The 23,337-nt window shown below is 37.8% G+C and overlaps 1 protein-coding gene across 3 annotated transcripts in view; it reads right to left on the bottom strand.

Moving 5' to 3' along the window:
• PDE4B (phosphodiesterase 4B) overlaps positions 1 to 23,337 on the bottom strand; it is a 555,855-nt gene that overhangs the window by 507,725 nt on the left and 24,793 nt on the right. Inside the window, exon 2 of one of the 3 annotated variants that reach the window (XM_080658070.1) lies at positions 3,537 to 3,599. The exons of the other annotated variants lie outside the window; for them this stretch is intronic. The gene's annotated coding sequence lies outside the window, so the exon portion shown is untranslated. The remainder of the gene's footprint in view (positions 1 to 3,536; positions 3,600 to 23,337) is intronic. 3 annotated transcript variants of the gene reach the window in all.

The following is a 23,337-nucleotide window of genomic DNA, read 5'->3' as shown; positions in this document are numbered from 1 at the left end:
GAAGTGAAAATATTATCGAGCAGCACTAATATCTACTATAACCTTCTAATTAGCCTTTACTATTTATACCCACCTAATAACTTTAACCAGGGACATACACAATTATGTCTTTAAAAGTGCGTCATGAAATTCTGATATTTATCACTATATCCATTCTTTATTCCCTATTGAAAAAGACATGTCTTTCCTCCACTTATAAATTTGACTTTTAACACTTTCAAAGAGGTTATCAGTGACTACAATAAATGGAACTTACATGTTTCCATCTGAGTATAAAACCTTCAGAAAGAAACCACAAATGGCAAAATTAATTCTTAGTAGAAATAGCCCACTCCAAAAGTTATGTACCTGAGTCTATCTGGGGACTTCCAAGTTCAAGCAAAATAACTAGTGTGCAAAGCCAGGAAAATATGTATGAGTAAAAAAGAAAGAAAAACACATTAATGTACAGCCACTCAAGCTTTATTGCTGTTGCCAAGGTGAGTGTGATGCTCCACATTTCCAGCTAAAACCAAAAGTTACCCTCACACTTACTACACACAAATAAATGCTGAATGCCAGAATCTTTTCCTCTCCTTCTCTTTCTTCTCTTCCCTTCCCTTCCCTTTCCTTCCCTTCCCTCTTCCCTCTTCCCTCTTCCCTCTTCCCTCTTCCCTCTTCCCTCTTCTCTCGTCTTTCTTCTCTTTTCTCTTTCCTCTCCCTTCCCCTCCCCTCCTCTCTTCTCCTCTCTCCTCCCCTCCCCTCCTCTCCCCTTCCCTTTCCTTCCCTTCTCTTCCCCTCTTCTCCCCTCCCCCTCCCCCTTCCCTCTCCCTCCCACCCTCCCTCTTTACTTTTATATAAGTTAAGTACTCTCAACTGCCTCTACCTCAATTTGGGGGGGTGGTGGGAGCTTCTTAACATTCCAGAATAACCCTCTAGAACAGGATGGGTAAACTATAGCCCATGGACAGAATCCAACTTACACCTTGTTTTCATGACTGATGAGCTGGGAATGGCTTTTACATTTTGAAAGATTTAGAAAAACAAAAAGAATGACAAATATGCAATAGTGACCATATGTGGCCTGCAAAGCCTAAATTATTTACTATCTGGATCTTTACAGAAAAAAAAAAATTGCCTATTCCTGCTCTAGAATGTAAAGCCCCATATTGATTGTATATCTATGCTTCAAGTTCAATAATTCCGTGAAATCCTATCAGGATGTTAGGAAGCAAAACAAATTTTGCAAGGAAGCATCTCAAGAACTTATAGATATACCTCGCTCCTAGAGACAACTTTTCCAAAGTAAGAAGTCTTGTGAATTTCTGGGAAATTCGGACTTTAAGAAAGAAAATTTTCCTTTGTATGAAGAGGTTGTTAAAAATTCCCCAAGTGGCAAAATTAGCAATTCTTCTGTAAACCAGGCATTCCTCTGTGGAGATGAGTACAGAATATTTTATGGTAATCCAGATGTAAAATGTGATGAAATGTTAATACTCAGATTTTCATAAATATGATACTATCGTCACTGTAAGAGTTTTCACAATCAGTTCCAGAAAGATGTAGTATATAAAAAGAATGAATGAGAAATTGTTATAAAATCTCAGGAAAAGGAAACTAAGGGAGAATCTCTTAAAGCCTTCAGGACGGAAAACAGAAACCTCACCAAAATGCTGCTGAGATAGATAGATGATGATAGATAGATAGATAGATAGATAGATAGATAGATGATAGATAGGCAGATAGATAGATAGATAGATAGATAGATAGATAGATAGGCAGATAGATAGATAGATAGATAGATAGGCAGATAGATAGATAGATAGATGATAGATAGATAGATAGATAGATAGATAGATAGATAGATAGATAGATAGATATTTCCAAGAATATTATAGACAAAGTACAGATGAATGACTCTTTCAACATGTGACTCTATCAATTAGGATATAGTTTGCTTCCAATAACAGAAAATCCAATGAACAGTAAAAATAAGACATTAATTGTTTTCTTATACTTATACCTGGGAGAGGCAAACCAGGGTTCATTCCACTGCTCAACAGCATCATCAGGAACCAGCCTCTTCCCATCCTTGTTCTCCACCACCACCTTTTGCCCTGTAGTCACAGCATGACTACTACAGTTCCATAAATAGTATCATTTCACCAATATCCCAAGAAAAAAGTAAAGGGAAGTAAACTATTTTTCTTGGAAGGTCCTCAACAGTCTTTACCTTAAGTATTTTTTGCCATAACAGGGTCAGATACAAGTATTTGGCTTTTCAACTTCAAGTGTAAAGGGACAAGAGATAAAAGAAGAAAGGGGTAGGAAATGCTTTGGGGTCATCAGCCAATCAGGTATGCTACTAATCTAAATGATATTGAGGAATTTCATTGAAGAAAATAACTACATTCTTCTAGCATCACTATGAGACATAGAACGTATTGTCTGCACACCAGCCCAACTCATATTCAGGGTCATTAGCACAAAATCTACCAACAGGGTTTCTGTAAGATGAGATTGTAAAATGAGAAGAATGGTTTTAAAAAAGAGAATGTATTGGTGCATGAATTGGATATATATGAAATATTTTTGTTAGAGAGTGTGTGTGTGTGTGTGTGTGTGTGTGTGTGTATCCTATCTAATAAAAGAGTAATATGCAAATTGACCATCACTCCATCACACATAGTGGCTGCCCCCATGTGGACACAAGATGGCTGCCACAAGATGGCCAGCAGGAGAGGGCAGTTGGGAGGGACCAGGCCTGCAAGGGAGGGCAGTTGGGGGCAATCAAGCTTGCAGGGGAGGGCAGTTAGGGGTGACCAGGCCAGCAGAGAAGGGAAGTTGGGGGCGACTGGGCCTGCAGGGAAGGGCAGTTGGGGGGGACCCAGGCCTGCAGGGGAGAGCAGTTGGGGGGGACCAGGCCTGCAGGGGAGGGTAGTTGGGGGAGACCAGGCCTGCAGGGGAGGGCAGTTAGGGGTGACCAGGCCTGCAGGGGAGGGCAGTTAGGGGGTGATCAGGCTGGCAGGCAGAAGTGGTTAGGTGCAATCAGGAAGGGAGGCAAGCGAGCAGTTGGGAGCCAGCAGTCCTGGATTGTGAGAGGGATCCCAGATTGGAGAGGGTGCAGGCTAGGCTGAGGGACACACCCCCCATGCACGAATTTCGTGCACTGGGTCTCTAGTATATATATATATCTCAATAATGTCATCTCTAAAAATATATGAATAAAAATATATGAATATATTTTAGAACATTCCTGTAAAAATGACTTTAGAGAAAATTTTTAACTCACATAAGAAATTCAATCTTATTCTTTTGTATTTCCATATAATTAACCCTTTAATATTTTTTGCATACATATCCCTGTCGGTATTTTTATAAGCAGTACTGTCCAATTTATTTAAAAAGTATAATCCCCAGATTTAATTTCTAATAAATTTAAACAGCTTTCTTTAAGCAAACTCACATTAAAATATTTACTATTTCTCATCATTAAGAATTTTTTTCAAAGTATCTTCTGTATGGTTTATTGTATAATTTTAAATATGTTTACTTACACGACATCAACAATAAAGCCCATGGCCATTTTTTATCTTCACGCCAACTATGTGAAAGATGCTCTAGTTAGGAAAAAAAAAAAAAAAAACACAACTCAGAAGATAGTTCTTGGCCTGAAGGAATTGACTAGTTTAACAAAAAGAGGACGGGGGTGGAAAGACTAAATTCTTAGACTTGGTCTCTATTCCCATTCCACAATTTCATTCATTTCCAAAAATTACCATCACCTTATATAAAAGGCACTGAGATGAAGGTGGAGAAAATGAATACTTGTACCTTCTAGATTCACTGCTTAACAAAGACAACTGTAACACCAGGTTGAAAGTGTTAAGTAGAATAAGGGAAACATGAACAATTACAAAATGTTACAACAGTGGAGCTCATGGTGACCAGGCATGGAAGGAAGAAATTGTGGTGCTCATATTGGGATTAATAAGATGTTAGAGTCAACAGAAGTAAAAGGTATGTGATGAAACTACAGGGACTTAACATTAGAGATATGAGTAGGTATTAATCAAAAAGATGCAAGAAGTTCAGACTTTGCGGGCAATGGAGAGTCATCAACATTTTTTTTACAAGGGAGTTAGATCATCAGTCAGAACTGGGGTCCAGGAAGAAAAACCTGATCAGATGAATTTGCAAATAAATGAGATATACGGAAGTGATGGGGGTCTGAACCAGTACAGGCACAGCAGAACAATAAGGAAGGGTCAGAGGGGAGAGACAGATGGCACTTATTCTTACCCTTGTTTGCTTTCAAAATTACCTTTGGGATATTTAAAATGCAGACACATAGCAAAAGAGGAATATGAATTCTGCAGAAGAAGAATCAAGAATAATAGACACACATAAGAAAAGATGCTCAGCCTCATTAGATATCGGGAAAACGCAAATTAATATCACTATGAAAACAAAACTTGGGTACTAAGTGAGCATAGAGGTATGGAACAACCCAAATTCTCATGCATGACTGTTGGCATAAATTATTATAACCACTATGGGGGAAAAACAACCTTGGCATTATTTTGCAAAGTTGAAAATATAAATATACAGTCCAACAATTCCATTCCTAGATATATGCCCTAGAGAAGCTATTTAAGATGTGTACCTGGCAGGAAGAAAGAGAGAAAGAGAGAAAGAGAGAAAGGAAGGAAGGAAGGAAGGAAGAAGGAAGGAAGGAAGGAAGGAAGGAAGGAAGGAAGGAAGGAAGGAAGGAAGGAAGGAAGGAAGGGAGGGAGGAAGGAATCGAGAAAGAAAGAGAGAGGGAGGGAGGGAGAGAAAGAGAGAAAGAGAGAAAGAGAGAAAGAGAGAAAGAGAGAAAGAGAGAAAGAGAGAAAGAGAGAAAGAGAGAAAGAAAGAAAGAAAGAAAGAAAGAAAGAAAGAAAGAAAGAAAGAAAAGAAAGAGAGAGAGAGAAAGAAAGAAAGAGAGAGAGAGAAAGAAAGAAAAGAAAGAGAGAAAAAGAGAAGAAGGAAAGAAGTGAGAAAGGGAAGTACAGAGGGAGGAGGAGAGAGAGAAAGAGAGAAACAATCTAAGTCTCCATCCATTGGAGAGTGGATGAATAAATTAAGCTATAGTCATAAGTACAGTACTAATAGTCGTAAGTCCCATGTATGGATGGATATCAAACCATAAAGGAGAACTAAAAAGCATGTAAACATTATATGCAGTATGATGACATTTACATAAAATTCAAACAACATTTGACCATTCATTGTTTAGGAAGACACATATATGTAAACAAATTATAATGAAATCTAATAGAAAAAGAAGTATAATATTTGGAATAGATATTACCCTTGAAGGGAGGGAAAAGAAAATGATAGACCATGAATACAGTAGCACTCTTTATCTGCAGGGGATATGTCCCAAGCCCCCACCCCAGTAGATGCCTAAAACCAGAGACAGTACCAAAACCTATACTGTTTTTTTTCCTATAGATACATTCTTATGAAGAAATTTAATTATAAATTAGGCACAGTAAGAGATTACCAATAATAACTAATAATAAAATAGAACAATTATAAAAATAAAATAAATAAGAAGCAAAGACCTAGAAAAATAGATTAAAACAATATACTGTAATAAAAGTTATGTGAATGTGGTCTCTCAGAAAACTACCATGAATTTCTTTTTCTTCACAATTTCACTGAGAGAAGATTCCTTCTTACCATAGACCTTAGCAACCTCAACATATACGTTTTCTTGTTAAATTACGAACTTTAAGGAAGCACTTTACGGTTTCTTTTCGGCATAACAGAATTGCCAGCATTACTGCTTTTGCACTTTGGGGCCATTATTAAGTAAAATAAGGGTTACTTGAACACAAACACAGTGATCCCATGACAGTCAATCTGATAACCGAGGCAACTGCTAAGTGACTCACAGACAGGCTGCATGCACAGTGTGGAAACTGAACAAAGGGATGATTCCCATCCTGGATGGAACAGAACAGAACAGAATGGCTCAAGATTTCATTACACTACTCAGAACAGCACACAATTAAAACTTATGAACTGTTTATTTCCGGAATTTTCCATGTAATATTTTCAGACTGCAATTGATGGCTGGTAACTGAAACCTTGGAAAGTGAAACCATGGAAAAGGGGGAAGGCTAGTTTATATAAGAGACTCCAGCTCTATTGGTAACGTTCTCATTTTTAAACTGGGTGGTAGATAAATGAAGTCATTTATCCTATTTGTACCTTGTTTTTCTATTTCCTACTGTATTTATTCTTCAATATCTATGATGGATCTTTCACAATACAAAACATGGATATTGTGGCCCCAGCTTATCCAGACATGCATTTCAGGAGTGGAATGCTCCAAAGGCTCCACAGGTGACTCTCGTGGATGCCAGGATGAGAACCACTGTTCTAGGAAGGAAAAACTGGTAAGAGAGCAACAATGTTAGGTTGGAAGACAGGAGTATAAAATGACACTCAGTTTTGAGCTTCTTTTTCTAGAAAGAGAAACAGGTACTTCTATAACCAAAATAGGGAATTCAGAAGGAGAACTGAGTTAAGGAGAACTATGGACAAGGTAAGTTTAAGGTACAAGTAGGACCAAGATCACTTGTTGAAGGTAACTAGATAAAGCAGTTAATTTTTCAGTTAATTTTCATTAAATGAAGAATTTTTATTTGTCTAAAGATCAAGACTGGAGAAAGTAGATTTCTTTGGGAGGTAGCTTCTAGCCCCAAGAACTATTATATAGAATCTATGCTACTTTCCCAAAAATAATGAGGCAAGAGAACTTGTTAAACTGCTTTAAAATTAATGTGTGTTTTTTTTAAAAAAATAAATCAGAATAGGATTAGAGTTGCCCAAACCTTCAATCTTTCTATCAAGGGGTATCCTTGTGCTTATCTGCATTGAAAGGGATAATTGTTGCTATGGTAATTACTCTCCTACAATCTTAAGCAAGAATAAAAAGGCTACTGTTGATAAATGACACACCACATTATGCTTTCCAGGGGCAGCATGAGCTGTGTGCCATGTGCCTGAGGTAGAATTGGAGTCACCATTACAGGACAAGTGCCCTGTCCCCTGTTCTACACTCGTCTCTCCTCAGTGGATTCACACAAGCTGTAGGGTTTGCAAATTATGGTCAGGGTACCTGAAATTCTTTATTATGATTCCAAGTAGCTGAATGGATTCTGAGGCTCTAGGGGAAGTAATTCTCCCTGCTGGGCACCCCCATGCATCACTATTACCTGTGATTTATCTTATGGGGATATAAGCAAGAGTCCAAAAGTAAATCTGTGCTGATCAAATTCTTCACTTACCCTGCTCTTTCCTCGGAGCTAAAAGTGGATGAGGGAATAATTATCACTGTAATTATTTCAATTAGTACATCTTCGGAGCAATCACTAATTGTCAATATTCCACATGCATTTCTTTATTATACCTAAACATTGAGGTAAATATTATCCTCACTTTGCAGATAAAGAAAGTAGGAATCAAATGGATTAATTATATTTCCTGTCCTCTCACTGCTATCAAGGAGTAGAGGCTGAAATAAAACCTAAATCAGAGGAGTTAAAAATATTTTAAAACCAATGTAGTTCCATCTCACTTAAAACCTATGTCCTTATTCTGCCTCTGTAACTACTGTTAAGGTAATTTTCATGGCCCCATTGAAGATCTTGTACTAATACACATTTCTGACCTCTGTGTGAGAAAGCAATGATTCAATGAACCTTTATGACTTCATATTTTACTTTAACCATAAAATGAAATTACTTGAATTTCAAATAGTGCATATCCTAACTTACAACATTTGAAGCTCCACTTCTTTTTTTCTATAGTGAATTATTGAGATTTGTTCCAGTCATTCAAGGAGATGAATATGATTATTCAGAGGTAGAATCCATTTTCCATCTTAAAAGATATTTCCTTCTGTATGTCTGAGAAAATGGGGAACTAGCCAACTCAAATATACTACAGAGAGAAGAGCTTTCTGTACCTCACATATAGGATCTTGACTGTACTTTCACCCTAATCTCTGTCTCTAAAAGATAAATATTGTCGCTATTACTTCTACCTTTTCAAGTCTGATCAAATCTGAAAATAATCACTTATTTGCCCCCTTAGCTCCAATGAAGTATCTGACAGCAAAGACCTTTTCTAATCAAATCTTTCAGGGTTTTTTCTTTATCAGTCTCCTGCTATATATGATACTTCCCTTATTGCTTTCCTTCTGAATTTTTTTTCTTAACCTGATTTCTCTGTAACTTTACATTCCTGGGGCCATTCTTTAACTAACTTAACTATGATAGCAAACATTTCCTATTTACAGAATAATTAAAAACACCACCAATATAAGGGAGAATGAGCAAAGAGATATCAGAGAAGGGCATATTAGTAAGCATCTAAGACTCAGTAACACAAATAGCAAAGTCATTCAGAATGAGCTCTAAAGTTAGACTAATCTCTGTGGTGCCAACTCTATAGGAGGATTATAGATACCCATTTTGTTGTACTTAGGAGTGGTCATGTGACTTAACGGAAGTTCTAAAGCCATCATGTGGTTCTATGGCTTTTCTTCCTGCTATGACAACCATCAATCTTCCAGGTGAAGACTATTCTGCAAGACTAATCCCTGAGTGAAATCTGCATGTAGTACAATGGCATCCAACTCATAATGAACATGCAGTGTGAATAAGAAACAAACTACATTGCGTTTAGTTTTGGAAGCCACTGAAATTTGGGCGTGTTTTATTACTGCAGCATGCCCTAGCCTAGCCTGTCTTAACTCTTACTATCCCTTGCTTTACTGAGCTCACAGTCCAGTGGTAGGAAAGGACCTTAAGCAAATAACAACACAATGAATAATAATGCCTCTAAGCTTCAATTTCTTTGAATGCATAACATAGATGTATTGCAGAGAACTTAAGTAGACAATGTATGTAAAGTTCTCAGCTTTTATAACATGAGTATGAAATATCTATAAAATAACAAGCTCTTAAATAGATGAGGAAAATATGGTTCTGGCCTTTGAGTTATATCCCAATAGTTATAGGAAAGACACAAAAATAACAAAAAACAATTACAGTTCTGTGCATACGTTGCTGGGAACACAAGACAGGAACAGATTACTCCGCTTGGTAAAGGGACAGTATCAAGAATGAAGGAGGGAAGAGAAAAGGGCATGAGAAACAAAGTGAAAGCCTGACAAAAGGCCACAGCACTGTAGAAAAATGACAAGTGCCCTGACCAGTTTGGCTCAGTGGATAGAGCGTCCACCTGCAGACTGAAGGGTCCCAGGTTCATTTCCGGTCAAGGGCATGTACCTTGGTTACCGGCACATCCCAGTAGGGGGTGTGCAGGAGGCTGCTGATCGATGTTTCTCTCATCGATGTTTCTAACTCTCTATCCCTCTCCCTTCCTCTCAATAAAATATATATTTTTTTAAAAAGGAAAAAAAATTACAAGTAATTTAATAAAGCTAACTTGCAGGGGTCCTCAAACTTTTTAAACAGGGGGCCAGTTCACTGTCCCTCAGACCGTTGGAGGGCCGGACTATAGCTTAAAAAAAAAAAACTATGAAAAAATTCCTATGCGCACTGCGGGCCGGGACCAGTCGGCTGCTAAGCAGGACAGGCAGCGGCACCCGACAGGCCGGATAAATGTCCTCGGTGGGCCACATGTGGCCCGCGGGCCGTAGTTTGAGGACCCCTGAAAAGAATAGAACACCAATAGGAAAGAAACAAGACACCAGAGAAAGCATTTAGGCAGAGCCCTGGGGTGGGGAGTAGGGGTCATTAATGTGCCAGGCCAGGTGTTCGGTTTTATCACTCAGGAAGCTACTGAAGAATTTTAAATGGGGAGGTAACCACAGCCAGGTTTGTATTCCAGAAGCATCCTCAGAAGGCAGTGTTGAGGGTGGGAGAGTCTAGAGCAGAGCACAGTTGGGAGACAGCCGAGACATTCTAAACGAGGTATGATGAGAGCAAAACCAATGGCAGTGACAGCTGAGCAATGAATTTAGCTTTGTTTTCTGGTAAGTAAAGCAGAAGAGCCCTGATATGCCTGACAAGAGAAATCTTACAGATTTAGCTGGACAAAAATTTTCCTGAGGTGTGAGCCTTTTAAGAATGATGGTAGTATGTGGATCCTGATAAAATGTAAGTCAAATGGCACAATGAAAACACCTTCAACTACAACTTTGCAAAAGATATTTTTATCATATATGTTATTGTGAGAATAAATTGTGCATATTTGTTGAAAATAGAGGGAAGCTTAAATATGTCAAATAAAATGCATAAATAATCTAAATAATCCAACTACCAAAAGATAACTATCATTAATTTTTAGAGGATAGTCTTCTAGTCCCTTTTGCTCATTCATATATGTACAAAATACAGACATGATTCTGTTTTTAAAGAAAAGCAAATTTATATATAGAATCTGGCCAACATGTCAATAAGAGTTGCAATAATAAATAAAGGGTGGGGCTAGAGTTTGACATATCACAGTTGGAAAATAATAAAACCAATTCATGTGTACACACCATTGACTTAAGACTCCTCAATAAACCACACACACACACACACACACACACATACACACACACACACACTGGTCTTTATGATTTTAATCATAAGTAGTACAATATTCTCTCAAATTAGACAATTGTTTCCAATTTTTGCCCACTATAAATAATGCTGTGATTAGCATATTTGTTTATAAATTGTTGTGAAAAATCTTTGGTTACTACCTTAGATTAAGTGAAATTGAGTATAAACTTTTTATGGTTATTGATACAATTGATGATTTACCTTTGAAAAAATATTATACCAATTTATGTTTTTAGTCACAATTTAAAAGATCCTTTCACTACAAATTCTCCAACACTAACTCTTCTTCCTTCTGAAACCTTTTCTGAATTATCAATTTGGTAGCAAAAATATGGTACCCTCTTGTTTTGATTGCTATGGAGAACAAATGTAGTTTCAAATGTTTATCAGCTGTTAGGGTCTTGTATAATCACACTCTCCCCCCTCCCCCCACACACATACTACATACACACCCACAGCCTCTCTCTCTCTCTCTCTCTCTCTCTCTCTCTCTCTCTCTCACACACACAGAGTACATTAATAATCACTAAAAATGAAGCAGGAATTACAATAACAAAAAAATAGCTTTCCTAATATTTCCTAACCAAAATTAAATATCTCATCTCTTCCCTGGCTAGGTAGCTCGCTTGGTTAGAGCAGTGGTCGGCAAACTCATTAGTCAACAGAGCCAAATATCAACAGTACGACGATTTAAATTTCTTTTGAGAGCCAAATTTTTAAACTTAAACTTCTTCTAACGCCACTTCTTCAAAATAGACTCGCCCAGGTCGTGGTATTTTGTGGAAGAGCCACACTCAAGGGGCCAAAGAGCCTCATGTGGCTCAGCAAATATTTCCTTTGATGAGAAAAGAAGACAATTTTAGATAACAATTGAAAACCCCATGATTCTACTAAAATTAAAACAGCAGCAGAGGTGCATCCAAAGAAAATAGAAAATAATGAAAAAGCTGACCTGTGTGTGTTTTTTTTTTCTCCCAACTTTTAAAAATACAATAAATAAATCCTCTCCTCTCAGAACAGAGTGAGAAATGGGGAAATTGGCCAAGGTTACTCCAGCTGAAGTCCTTGATGTGGAAGCATGAGACAGGAAAGCAGGGTCCATTCCTTCCATAAACCATATGTACAAATGATTTTATTGATTGCCTTTATGTTCCTGGCCCATTTTTTTCCAGGGGAATAGAATTTTTATTATTGACTTAAGAGAACATTTTATTTAATAAGGATCATATACACTTCAAATGTTTTTTTCACTTTATTTTTTAGCTTATAACTTTATTGAGCAGAAACTCTTAATATCCCAATGAATCTTTCTTAAAAAAAAACTTATTTTAGAATAAATTTAGATTTACAGAAAATTTGCAAAAATGTCATCGAATTCCACTAGACACCCCATCCATTTTCCCACTAACTTGTTTTACTGTTCTAGGATCCAATCCTACATACCATATTGCATTTAATTTCAGTTTGATTTTTAATTTTAGTTTTACTCATTTTTTGTTTAATCTAAAGAGCCAAAAGTGTTCAAATCCTTCTCCCAAACTGATCAATTGTTTGATAAATAATTGTGTTCTCCAGTGACTTGAAATACCAACTAATAAATAACTTTCAAAGGATATTTCTTAAATTAAATTCCTACAAAAGCAGAAATGCAATCTTTTTAAATTTTTATTTATTGATTTTAGAGAGAGATAAAGGAGAGACAGAAGGAAACATCGATTTGTTGTTCCATTTATTTATGCACTCATTGGTTGATTCTTGTATGTGCCCTGACGAGGGATCAAACCTGAAACCTTGGTATATTAGAATGATGCTCTAACCCAGTGGTCGGCAAACCGCGGCTCGCGAGCCACATGCGGCTCTTTGGCCCCTTGAGTGTGGCTATTCCACAAAATACCACGGCCTGGGCGAGTATATTTTGAAGAAGTGGCGTTAGAAGATGTTTAAGTTTAAAAAATTTGGCTCTCAAAAGAAATTTCAATCATCGTACTGTTGATATTTGGCTCTGTTGACTAATGAGTTTGCCGACCACTGCTCTAAACAACCGAGCTACCTGGCCAGGGAAGAGATGAGATATTTAATTTTGGTTCTCAAAGCACAAAATATGTGCTTAAAAATATGTGTTTGACGAAGAATGAATATATTTATTCCAGAAGGTACAATAATTTTAGTATAACCATGCACTTTCTGATAATGTAGAAGAATCAAGCTACTTCATAAGTAGGTATTTATAGCTGGTATATTTGTAATAGCCTATATCTGGGAAGAACCTAAATCCCAACCAATGGAAACCTGGATAAACAAATTGTGGAATAAAAAGAAAAGGCATTAAGTTGAGTGTATGTAAAAGAATACATATTGTGTGAGTCAATTTATATAAAATTCTAAAACTACAAATTAAGAAAGGAGATCAGTGCTTGCCAATGCCTGGGGAGGAGGAAAGAATAGACTGCAAACCAGCAGGAGGAAAGTTTTTAGAATAATAGAAATATCTTGATTGTTGTGGTAGTCACACAAGTGAATATGTTTGTCAAAAATCACCAAATTGTAGACTTTAAGTGAGTATAATTTATTGTACATAAGCAATACCACAATAAAATTGTTTAAAAATATTATAGATGGTACACAAAATAATACATTGCTTATAAGCGTATATATAACCACTCATCCTTGATCAATTTATGTCATCTTTATAAATTTCTGTTTTCCTGTGTTCTCTACATCATACACACATACACATACATACATATTTACACACACCCATACATATGCTATGATAGTGTGCTGCAAATAAATTTAGTTATAGGGACAAGGAAGCCAAAAAGATTCAAATACTAGTACCAATCTAGCAAACTAGAGGAAGAGAATGATGATATGTCTCTTGAGCAGTTTCTGTCAACCAGCAGCTGCCTCAAGCAAGGCTTTGGTGAGCAACATACTTTAGTCAATCCATAACTGAATTTTCCATCAGGTGCCCAGAGTGACACAGCCCTTCTGTTCACCTGGCTCTCTACCCTGGGTATTGCCCAAGCTCAAAACTTGGCCTTCTGCATTGCACTGTCTGAATTCTAAACCTTTGCTTCAGAGCCCAAATATACCCCAGCTTCTAGTATCACTGCAACACTGAAGGCTCACAAGTCTATTTTCCACAAGTCTATTTTCCACATCTCTCCCCTGCTACCAGTGGGGCATATTATTTTCCAAACTTCTATCCAAATTCATTCTTTCTAATCATATCTTTTTCCAAACCAATGCCCTTTCATATTCTTTCATTACTGCCAAGGAAATAAAAATTACTCTGAAGTTGTCTTCGGTTCAGTCTCCACTTTTTAAAAATTATAATTCCTGCCAATTTGACCTTCAGGTCTTAATTTGCTATCAATGGCAGTGATTCCTTAAAACTACAGAGGACCCTCTCTCCTCAGGAAGATACCACACTGTACACAACATTTTTAACACCGTTTTGCATACTAGTATGAGTTCCAGGGACTCCCATCCCCAACCAAAAATGTATGGATCTCTACAGTGTTTACTTCTAAAATCCTGTTTCTCTGTTGTGGCTCTATCTCCAGCGTTCCAGAACCCCTTTCCAAGTACTTTATAGATATTTGTTATTTTATGCTGCACAAATATCTCAAATTTGGGATGTTCAAAATTCAACCCACCACCTCCTCATCCTAAATTGCACCTTTGTCTTCAGTGACTAAAATTAATGAAAATAGTTTAAATCATTAAATAATAGTTAAAATAACTAAAATAGTAACTTGAATATTATTGATTTCTTTCTCCCCACACCGCTCACATCTAAAAGATCATTATGATGGCCTGACATAATTGAAAATGGTGTAAATACAGATTCATTTGCCAATGTGGTAAATATATTTCTAACACCTGGCCTATATATACACTCAAGTCTTCTGTATGAATGTAAAACGAGTGATTCATTCCTTTTCAGTTTCGTCACAAATACTCTATATCCTCAATGCCTCATTCTTGGATTCCCTCAGGGGCCTCCTAACTCTCTCCCTCTTCCCAATCTATTTCTAGCTCACCATGTCTTAAAATAGATTTCTCTCTTTCTTCACCAGCCCCCTACAGAAACTTCAGCATCCTTACCCTCGTTCTTAAGTCTTTCTATTCCTGGTGCAGCCTTTCCAGAGTCGACTGGACCTTTTAGAAAGTATTTTCTAGTCAAATTGAAAAGGAAGAGTTGAGAGAATAACTGGTTAAGGCTTTACCCTTTCCTCACCTCCCCCACCCAGCCCCACAGCTGTTATCTGTATTTTCCTGGGGAACTTTACTTTTTTTAAATATATTTTTAATTATTTCAGAGAGGAAGGCAGAGGGAGAGAAAGATAGAAACATCAATGATAAGAGAGAATCCTTGATCTGTTGTCTCCTGAATGCAACACTGGGGGTCGAGTCCACAATCCGGGAATGTGCCCCAACCAGGAATCGAACTGTGACCTCCTGGTTCATAGGGCCACACTCAACCCCTGAGCCATACCAGTAGGGCTTCCTGGGGGACTTTAGAATAGAGCTTCCCAACCAGTATGCCACTATATATACTTCTGTACAGGAAGCTGAGATATGCATCCCCTCCCCCCTCCATGATAGCCAAGCAAGTCCTGGAACCAAAAAACAACGTCATCTATGTACCTTAAGTGTTCCCTACACATATTAACATTTCCAACGTGTGTAAAAATAAAAAACATTTGAGAAGTATTTCAAATACAAAAGTAGGCTCTCGAGAGTCTAAAAACAATGAATTTGCATCCTAGCATTTTACTGTCTGGGGACTTCAATGCCACCAACCTCTATTTGAAACCTAGATGATTAAGGCCCATTACGTTTGTAAGGAATTTGTCAAAGTTGGCTTAGGGCAAAGGTGGGCAAACTTTTTGACTCGAGGGCCACAATGGGTTCTTAAACTGGACCGGAGGGCCAGAACAAAAGCATGGATGGAGTGTTTGTGTGAACTAATATAAATTCAAAGTAAAGGAAAGGAGGGGAGAGCAATAGAACCGGATAGAACAGCGGGATCCAGCCCGCGGGCCGTAGTTTGCCCAAGGCTGGCTTAGGGCCAAGAGGAGCGGCAGCAGCTGAGAGATGCTGCCTCTCGCAGTCATGTAACTCTGGTGTGGCCAGGCCTGGAGTGTCCTCATCTGAAGAAGGAGTCCAGTGGGGAACCTAAATCAAGTCAGTAACTAACCTGAAAGAGGACCCGGGAACTTCAAAAAGAAATCCTCAGAGCAGAAGCTGGAAGCCAGAACCCAAAATGAGTCAGAGGAAATGCCTTAAAAGGTCAGACCTCGGGGGAAGGAAGCGAGAGCTGCCAAACCAGCAGAAGGCTGAGAGGGCTGAGATCAGGGATGAGTCAATTCAGCTGTTCTTGAGGCCAAAACAAGGCTGTCCTTTGAGGGTTAATACTTCTTTACTAAAATCAAATGAACTAAATTTAACTCTTTGTCAAAAACTTTGTCAGTATGTTATTTTCGCCCTTCGTAATGGTCTTGTGTTTTTGTTTATCCGGGTTTACATTTCCCCCCTACTCGCCTCATTTCTCTTCCATATGTTTTTAACTGATTTTAATTTAGTGTGAATGCAACGTCAGCTTTCAAGTGGTTCCAGGTAGATAAAAGAAAACAATTTAACTTGATTTAAATATAAAGTATATGCAATGATCTATTATAAAGTGAAAATCTAGACCAGCGGTTCTCAACCTGTGGGTCGAAACCCCTTTGGGGGTTGAACAACCCTTTCACAGGGGTCGCCTAAGACATCCTGCATATCAGATATTTACATTACGATTCATAACAGCAGCAAAATTATAGTTAGGAAGTAGCAACGAAAATAATTTTATGGTTGGGGGTCACCACAACATGAGGAACTGTATTAAAGGGTGGCGGCATTAGGAAGGTTGAGAACCACTGATCTAGACTATTTCATTATCATAAGTATTAATGATTATTTGTATTACTAGTAGGGACCATTTACTGAATTTTTTAAACCTGTGTCATGTACTGTACTAGGTAGCATTTATTCCTCACAATATCTACAGGAGGAATTATTAGTCCCAAACAGATGAGAAAACTCATGCTAAAAGAGGTTAAAAAAAAAAAAAAATTCCCAGGATCTTAGAACTAATAAATGGCAGCAATGAGATTTAAACCTGGGATATGTTTAATTCCAAATCCTGCATTCTTAATTATTGCAATAAGTTATTCAAAAAATTCTTATTTAAATCTGACCCACATAAAATGGGTCATTTGTTTCATGAACATCTGTCAGAGCACTGTAATGTTAAATACCTTTGCCAGTGTTCTTGGGGGCAAAAGAAAAAGAAGTGTCTGACAGAGCCCAAGCCTTTCAGAATCCTCAAATTAAGTTTGAAGGCACAGTCCATGAAATAAAGTGAAAATTGGTCCAAAGTTATATGCAATCCTTGAGTCTGAGTCTTGGAGATTCCATAGCCTAGACATGTGACCCTGAGCAAGTTCTTCGTCCTGTGTGAAATGGAGATCAAAAGGTTTTATGCCTCACAGGGTGCTCTGAGGATAGGATGAGATACTACAGACCAGTGGTTCTCAACCTCAGGTGATTTCCTCCCCACAAGTAGGTATTTGGCAATGTCTGGAGGCCTTTTTGGGAGTGGGGGAAGAGTGCTATTGAACGAGGCCAGGGATGCTGCTAAACATCCTATAATGTGCAGGACAGACACCCTCCCCAACAACAAGGAATCATCTGGCCCCAAATGTGAACAGTTTTGATTGAGAAATGCTATTCTAAACAGAGCACTTAGCAGAGTGTTGAAGGCACACAGTAGGCCCTCCCTATTGACTCTTATTGCATTTACATGAAAAAGTAAGTAGTTAAGCAGCAAAAAAAATATAAATGTAAAAAAAAGTAATAATTTTTAAACATAGCTCTTAAAGACAAAGACTTACAAGGCAATGTAATAGTGAGAGCTCAAGCTTAGGAGTCAGATGGACCAAGGTTTAAATCATAGCTCTATGTGATATTGAATAAATTACTCGGACTCTGAACTTCTCAGTTGCCTCATCTTTAAATGAAAATAAATATACCTACTTCTCTTTTTTGCTGAATGTTAAATGAGATAATTTATGCATCTGGAACATAAAACTCTCAATATTTATTTTTTTAATGTTAAGATATTGAGTCTTTAAAAGGACTTAAGTATAGAACTTGGATTGGTGAAAGGAAATAAAATCGCCTCTTGTTGGATAGACTTAACCAAATTATTTAATCTGGCTGGTATTTATTATTTTCATCTTCCATCTATATATATAAAAGGCTAATATGCAAAGTAACCCCTCAGGAGTTCAATTGGGAGACCAGGAGTTGGATCACTCACTATGATGTGAACTGACCACCAGGGGGCGGTGCAGAATGAAGGAAGGCCCCGGCTGGCAGCCAGCAGCTGGGAAAGGAATGCCCTGGCCAGCAGCCAGAAGGCCCTGATCGGCCCTGATTGCTGGCCAGGCCTAGGGACCCTACCTGTGCACGTATTTTGTGAACCAGGCCTCTAGTATGAGTATAATAATGCCTCTATCACAATGCTATAGTAAGAATTCAATGAGATAGCATTTTAGAACTTTGAGTAAGGTGCTTGGCACATGGTGAGAGCTCAAAAAAATACTAGTCACTGTTCCCCCAAACAGAAAAAAAAATTTTTTTAAGGTACACAGGTTGAAATAAATAGTAAAAAATGCCTTTGCTACAGCAGGAAGTCTGGACCGAGGAGAACTGGATGTTCTGTAATTTTTAAACACTCCACCTTGGAGAAGCCCTCTAACTGCATTTGAAAAGAAAGCCAGACACTGCATCTCTCTCTCACCACCCACCAGCTTTCATCAAATCTCCTTCTCCTTGGCCTACGAATATCACTGACTTATCTAGGTTAAAAGAGAGTACAGCCCTTGGCTACAGTTACTGGAAAAATAAAAATTAAATTCTTCAGCTACAAATTTAACTGCATTTTATGAGCATCCAAAAGATCCACAGCAATAACTATTAAAAAATGAGCTAAGCACAAGGCATGATTTATTAGAAGATAGTTGCCATCCTACATCTAAAAAATGATCATTATTAAGGTTTTATAACCATCTCTGAAAAATCACTGTTTGTCCGTAGTAATACCAAAGATGAAATTACTCAGTTACTGACTGCCACGGCCTAGGCAGATTATATCTAAAAGTATAATAAAGCCTATTTCAGAAAATACAGCTTAAATTTCAATGACAATAAGAAAATAGTCATACACCACTCAATTCCAAGATATTAATGTGAGGGCCTTTTTAAATATCCTGTGGCATGTGTTTAAGATTATTTCTCAATCAAATGAAGGCAGTGTTTAGATCTCATTTACTTTAGTATTTCAGGTATGAAAGATATGTCCATATAGAAATCAAATTTTAAAAAAACCATAATATATAACTTTTCTAGTCTAAATGCCTTCATTAGTTCACTTTCTACTTGAACGTACTCATTTGGCCATTGATGATCTTACAGCAAATCTATTGAGTGTCTCTGATGCAGTTTCTGAATTTATTCTGCAGTTTACTATGCCCAATATCTGACCACATACCACATGACATGCTCAAAAACAACTTCATTCTCTTTTACAACCTACACATATTCTAAAGGCCTGACCAGTCTATGAAAAAAATGAGTTACTTTTCACTTCTCTTCCAGAGAATGACAGCAGCTCTGTACTGGAAGCATTCACCTGATTCTGTGTCCCTCTAAATATAAATCACAACCAAAAAGCTTCTAACCTTTATAATGGCAGGATAAATGCAGAAACCAGGAATATAACCTTTTATACTTCTTGCATCCATTTCCAATGTCATCCAATGCTATTAGATTTCCTAAAACACAACATTGGTCAGGTCACACCTCCAACAATCTCAGAGGTCTTCCACTGGTCTTAAGTTAAGCTCACATTCAAGGCACAAAGTTCACATGTGACCTCAGCCCACCTCTAAAACACAGTCCCTCTTCTATGTGGTCAATTATTTAGAATTAGATTGTTTGCTCACCGCCTTATATGTCTGCCTTCGAATGTTGTGCACTTCCACCTGCTCCATGGACCAACCCCACCCCTTTACTTTCCACTGACTCAAAACCTCACCACTCCCTCCCCTACTTGTTGCCTGAGGCCACCCATGGCTATGGAGGACCATACAGTCTGGAGGTTACAGCTCTGTATTCCCACAGACTCCATGGTCAAAGTAACAAAAGTTGTGCTAAATGGAAGGAAAGGTGATAAAAAAAAAACACACACACACTTAGGAAAGGTGATTAAAAAAAAAGAAGAAGAATCTCTGTGAAAGTTAAAGAGTTTGAAATACAGAGTCCTAGACTTTCCATGAATCCAAAGCAGTAGCTACTCATTCCCTGCCAGATACCTTCTCCTGACATCAACCAAAGAGCCGCTCCAGCGGTTCTGTTCCACCCACTCAGGAGGCCACGAGGGAGTTTTTCAGGCTCCCTTTTAATCAAGAAAACAAATTGAAACCAGCAAAGATCATTTTCCTCTCCTCACATTAACAAAAGACTGCGGAAACCCAGACTTAGAGAGATGTGGGGAAATGATCCTCCTGACTTTTAGCTGGTGAAAGTGCAAATCAATATAACCTTTCTGAAAGGCAATTGGATGGCAAAAAGTCTTTAAAATTAATTTAGGGATCAGCAGATGAAAGTTATATTCGGATGTTTATTAAAGCATTGTTTAATTGTGAAAATTGAACTGAAAGCAATTTAATGTTCAACATTGGAGAAAGAATTAAAGTGCAGCATGTTTATCCAATAGCATACTATGTAGCCATTTATAAAATGTTAGAAATCTATATTTTTTGCTCAATTTGGGGGTAAATAGATACTTATAGAATAGCATGTATACTATGTTTGTAAATCTATACAGAGGAACAGCTGGAAGAAATGTTTCTCCTGATGCACCAGCAAAAAGGGTACCTGAATCATAAATGTGGTACTGCTCGGCTGGTGTGGCTCAGTGGTTGAGCATCAACCTATGAACCAGGAGGTAATAGTTCAACTCCCAGTCAGGGCACATGCCTGGGTTTTGGGCTCGATCCCTGGTGGGGGCATGAAGGAGGAAGCCGAGGCAGCTGATCCATGATTCTCTCTCATCGTTGATGGTTCTATCTCTCTCCCTCTCCCTTCCTCTCTGAAATCAATAAAAGATATATTTAAAAAATAAAATAAAATAAATGTGGTACTTCTTATGTTTTGATTGCCTCCAAGTTCAGGTGAGTCTTCTGTCACAAGGATTCTTACCATTTCATCTTGAGAAAATTCAAGCTGTTTTTTACTTTACAGTTAAGGCACACAGTAGAAGAGTAAGAGTGTTCTCTCTCCTTCTCTCTATCTATATACTAAAATAAAATGTATAAAAATATGTAAGATGTGAAAACTGGATTTGAAAAGATAAGAAATTCTTAGAGGGTTTGTCCAGATGGTTCAACATCTAAATATCATGCACATTTTCCATATCATTATAGCTCTAAAATCAGATACATCTGCTCATCAATAGTTTCTTACAGTTGTTCTCTGAAGCAGCAGTAATGAGCTAGCTGTCATGACCTGCACATTCATGACAACTTGCAGAGTATTAGTTTGTTTGGAAGAAAACCCAAGATACAATAATGGGAGACTCTTTTAACATCTAGAAATAATATGCTTGTAAGGGAGGAATAGGAGCAGTGAAGTATCAAGCATTTTTAACAACATTCCCATTGCATGAATCACAAAGCAAGTTCACTCCCCATGATTGCTAAGCATCTTTTCAACTAGCACTATTCCTGGCACACAGAGTGATAGTGCACAGATGGACACGGACATTAATGACTTGGAGTTCAAAAGGGATTCAGAAGAAATAAATTCTGAATATGAATACATTTTCAGAATAATTCATCCAATTTATTTCAGTATGTGTTCTTTTTTATGCATTCACTGGAGAGATATCTGATACATTTTATCTTCAATTAAATCTAAACATGTCCTTTTCATCAGAATATAATTAATATTCTAAGTGATACTAAAAGATTGTTCATGGTTTAATTGAAAATATATTTATCTCAGTGGTACATAAAAAAGTGATGTATCGTACAATGAAAAGCATATCAGATTAGATGAAATGTAGTAATAGAAGTTCTAGAAAAAGATAAAAGCAAATAAATGAATTTTCAATATTTCATGGAATCTAAAAATGGGGAAATGACTTGTGGGAAAATGACATCCAATAAGAATTCTACATTCAGAAAAAATTATCCATCAGGTATAGAAATGAATAAAAATATTCTCAGATATTTAACATCACAAAATGTTTATCTTTAACACACTGTTTCTTAATATTTTTATTGATTGATTTTGGACAGAGAGAGAGAGAGAAAGAGAACGAGAGAGAGAAAGAAACATTAATTTGTTGTTCCACTTACAAATTCTTTGGTTGCTTCTCCTATATGCCCCAATGAGGGATCGCACCTGCAACCCTGGCACACTAGGATGACACTCCAACCTACCAGGCCAGGGCAACATGCTACTTTTAAAGACAATATTGAAGGATGTGTTCTATCCATCAAAACAAGAGACTACATCAGGAAAGAGTAAAATATGAAACTCACCAAAAATCAGATGACAGGTGGACACACTACTATTTCCCACTGAAGGCTGTGGAAAGTGAGTTGTGGGCTCCAATTATTGGGCAGTAGCTCCATCACCACATCGTCCAGCTTCCCAAGGATAAGCCCAAAGCTAAACTCATAGCCCCTCTACATACTGATCCACTGCAGGGCTCTTCCCAGTAACCATGGATCTAGCAGACACAAGAAACCCTGGAACATATTCCACTTGGAACCCAACCAGTAACTGAGTAATCTAGACTCAGTTACGGTGATGATGGTGGTCATGGTGGTGGTTGTGGGATGGGGGCGGGGTGATTTGTAAATAAAATATGCCTAGAAAGAAAGAGAGAGAGGGAGGGAGGGAGAAAAGGGAAGGAGGGAGGGAGGGAGGGAGGGAGGAAGGAAAGAAGGAAGGAAGGAAGGAAAGAAGGAAGGAAGGAAGGAAGGAAGGAAGGAAGGAAGGAAGGAAGGGCAATAGCTATGGAAATCAAGAAACAAGGGCTCTAAGAAATAAAGTAGTAAAGAAATCCGCACAATGATTGCATTGCAGATACTATTAGCTGTCTGCCAAAACACATTTCCTCTTCTCAGGATACACAGCTAGAAAGCATTATCTCAGCCTCTCTTATAATTGGGTTTGGCCACAAGACTGAGTTCTAACAAAGATATATAATAGGAAGGATGTAAGCTACTCCCAGGACTACCTCCAAGTGCTGACTGGCATTGCCCATGAAACTTTGGAACCCATGTTATGCCTCTAATCAGAGTCCCTGAATCACTGCAGGAAGCAGAACAGCACCCCATCCCACTCACTTGAAACAGCAGATCAGAGCTCCCACCCTGACCCCTCCCAGACTTACCTAGAACAGCTCAGTAGTGTTAAATGAGCAAGAAATATTTTTCTGTTGTGTTTGAACTATTATAGATGGTGAGGCTACACGTTACCTCAACCTAAGATTACCCTAACCAATTTAGATGGAAAATGAAAATTCCAAAATTACAACAGTGAGCAAATATATGGACACCTTGAAGATGCACATGCCCAATAAAAAGATAAA

The sequence above is a fragment of the Plecotus auritus genome (assembly GCF_963455305.1).
Source record: "Plecotus auritus genome assembly, chromosome: 2".
NCBI classification, from domain to species: Eukaryota; Metazoa; Chordata; class Mammalia; order Chiroptera; family Vespertilionidae; genus Plecotus; species Plecotus auritus.
This window is presented reverse-complemented; position numbering and strand designations above follow the sequence as displayed.